Source organism: Mandrillus leucophaeus, unplaced genomic scaffold (genome assembly GCF_000951045.1).
Source record: "Mandrillus leucophaeus isolate KB7577 unplaced genomic scaffold, Mleu.le_1.0 Scaffold504, whole genome shotgun sequence".
In the NCBI taxonomy this organism is placed as follows: domain Eukaryota; kingdom Metazoa; phylum Chordata; class Mammalia; order Primates; family Cercopithecidae; genus Mandrillus; species Mandrillus leucophaeus.
In genome coordinates, this window is record NW_012105410.1 from 161101 (window position 1) to 164394 (window position 3294).

The following is a 3294-nucleotide window of genomic DNA, read 5'->3' on the forward strand; positions in this document are numbered from 1 at the left end:
AGCTGTCCAACAGTGGAATGGGCTGCCTTGGCAGGCAATGAGCAAGCTCGCTATGAAGGAAGCAAGCAGATGCCAGATAAACTCTTGGTGCAACAAATTGCTGTGGGGAGATGCATTTTTTTTTTTCTGTCTAGATTTTGGAAGAATTTATTCGGTCTCCTTTTTAAAAGGATATTAAATAATATATGGACAACTCTCTTCAATAGTAATTCTACAGAAGACACAGAGACTTTCTTTCTTTTTTATCTTTTTGAGACAGAGTCTTGCTCTGGAGTGCAGTGGTGCGAACACGGCTCACTGCTGCCTCAACCTCCTGGGCTCAAGCAATCCTCCTGCCTCAGCCTTCAGAGTAGCTATGACTACAGGTGCGTGTCATTACACTTGGCTAATTTTTAAATTTTTTGTAGAAATGAGATCTCACGATGTTGGCCTAATTTTTTTTACTTTTTGTGCAGACGAAGTTGGGGGGTCTCATTTTGTTGCCCAGGCTTGTCTTAAACTCCTAGGCGCAAGCAATCCTCCCACCTCAGCCTCCCAAAGTGCTGGGATTACAGGTGTGAGCCACTGCGACCGGCCTGACACAGAAACTTTCAAGTGTTTGTTTCTTATGTCAATCATTGACTAAAGCTGAGGCCAATAGTGGGCTGAAGGCTTTTCCAATCACTGAGGTCTTCACTCACTCATGTAGCAATTATTTATTCAGTATCTTTGTGTGTCAAGGACTTTGCTAAATGCTCAAATTACAGGTATAAATTTTAAAAGGCACCTGCACTCACAGTGCAGGGTAAAAATGCAAATAAATACTTACACTCCAAAAGCTACAATTCAAAGTGCAATGGGAAACACAAAGACCAAACATTGACTTTGCCTGGGGGACTCAGGGAAGACCTCAGAGTGGAGGTGACCTTTGGAAAGTTAAATGGGATTCACTAGATGGAGGAAGACAAAGAGTCCAGGCAGAAGGAAAACATGTGAGGGGATATGGAGGTGCGACGACGCATGGTCAGTTTGGGGAGGTAAGCAGTTGGCCAAAGTGTAGGGTAGGTGGCAATGGTAGATCGGAACTAAAATATGCATGGTGTTCAATTCAGTGCTGACAATTTTAGATTTTAATCTATAAATGATAGGAAGTGAATAATAGGTTTTTTGTGGGAAAGTGATGTGATCAGATTTGTCAGTAGAAATGATCAGCATAGTTCTCACGGCAGGTGTGAGGAAAATAGATAGGCGGGATCCAGATTAGCGGGAGGAGACCTGTTAAGAGGCTGTTGGGAAAGTTCAAGTAAGGAATGAAGATGGCCGGGCACGGTGGCTCACGCCTGTAACCCCAGCACTTTGGGAGGCTGAGGCAAGTGGATCACCTGAGGTCAGGAGTTCAAGACCAGCCTGGCCAATGTGGTGAAACCCCATCTCTACTAAAAATACAAAAATTAGCCGGGCATGGTGGTGCATGCCTGTAATCCCAGCTATTCGTGAGGCTGAGGCAGAAGAATCACTTGAACCTGGAAGCAGAAGTTGCAGTGAGCCAAGATCATGCCATTACACTCCAGCCTGGGCGACAAGAGCAAAACTCCATCTCAAAAAAAAAAAAAAAAGAATGAAGATGGCCTCAACTCTGAGGATAATGAGAATGGACAGGAGGGCTGAGATGGTGGAGGCCTATTTTGAAGTATGATGGGCAGGATGTAGGGGAACCTCATCTTAATCCACTTATTACATCTAAGACACCAATATATGTGCACAGCACATTTTAAACAAAGATGGAGAAAAGAAAAGATCACTGTCCCAGACCCTTGGGATGAGATTGTTTATGCAATTAAGCAGCACGGGATTTAACTCTGAGCTCCCTGGAAGCAAAGGCAAAAAGGGAAGCATGGTGACATGCATACGTTTGCATTATCTATTAAAATAAAGAATACTCAAGGGAAAGGAAGAGACTGGCCAGATTAGATAGAAGTTAAGCCCGAAGGGCGCTGGACAGATCACGTTTGTCTCTGATGCTGAGAGCCCTAGGAAGGGCCAGTTTGGGGATCACTGGTTCCTCCTACTGCTCTCTTTTGTGGGGTGGAGATGTTGGGGGTAATACCCTGAAAGCACAGTGCAATGGGGAGCCCAGCCTTGGCCCAGAAAGGTAACTTTACTGCCAGCCAGCCAAGTGTTTAAAGCCGGAAATATGATTCCCTACCAGAGTGGGATATGGCTCAGCCTCCCTTCCCACCTCATACTCCTCTGGCACTCTTTGGAGTCTCCAGTAGCTCTTCAAGAGAAGCTGGGCAGAAAGATGAGGTCCAAAGCAAGGATAGATGTATTTACTCAAAGTGGCCCAACAAGTTAGGGATGGAGCCAGGACAACGACTCTGCCCTTTTGATTTCAGAGTCTGCGTGTTTCTGGTCTGGCCAGAGTTGGTTATTCTCTTCTTAGGGTCCTATTAGAGCATGTATTCATTCAACACAAGAGATGGAGCACCAGTTGTGGGCTGGGGGGTGTCAGGGCCCTGTCCTCAGGGAACTCCCCTTCTGGTGGGAAAGAAAACTCTTTGACAACCAGCTCTCCCTAAAGATGACTGAAGGTGACCATCACTCCCAGAGAGGTACAGCCCTCCCCTGCAAAGGCAAAGAAGAGATCTTGCCTTGATTCGGGAGTGGGAGTGGGGAGCAGAGGAAGACCTCCAGGGGAAGGCACAGGATCCCTATGGGCCGGCTTTCAACCTGAGAATGGCGCATGGGCAGACGGAGTGGGAACAGGGGCAACTGGTATTGTAGGCACCTGGAATTAGGACCCTTTGTGGGGTGGATGCTTCGATGTTCATTACCTTATTTCATCTTAGCAACAATCGTGGGAAGATAGTAGATATTTTTAAATCTTAAAATGCCCATTTTAAAGCTGGGGAAACAGACTCTTAGGTGGCGTGCCGAAGACCACAAACTGAATTAAGAACGCCAGTGTTCTCATTCCATCCATCTGCCGAGTTCCGGGCACGCACCGCCGGGCGCCTTACTCTGAGCCTTCCCGGTACCCGCAGCCCCGACAGCTCAGCATTCCCCACCTGAAAGTTCCACCTGAGGTCTCCCTCGACTCTGCCCTCCTGCATTCTGGGCGTCGCGGAGAGTCAGGGGTTAAACCCTGTGGCCCGGGTGGCCCCTTCCCCCTCCGCAGCCCCCTCGCCTCCACTCGGCGCCGCGCCTGGAGCGTCTGTCCGGGAGACCCGCACGAGAGAGGAGGGGAAAAAGTGGGCCTGTTTCTCGGGTGGCCAATCCACCGAGCCCGCGGTGTCCCAGAGGAGGCGCCAGCGC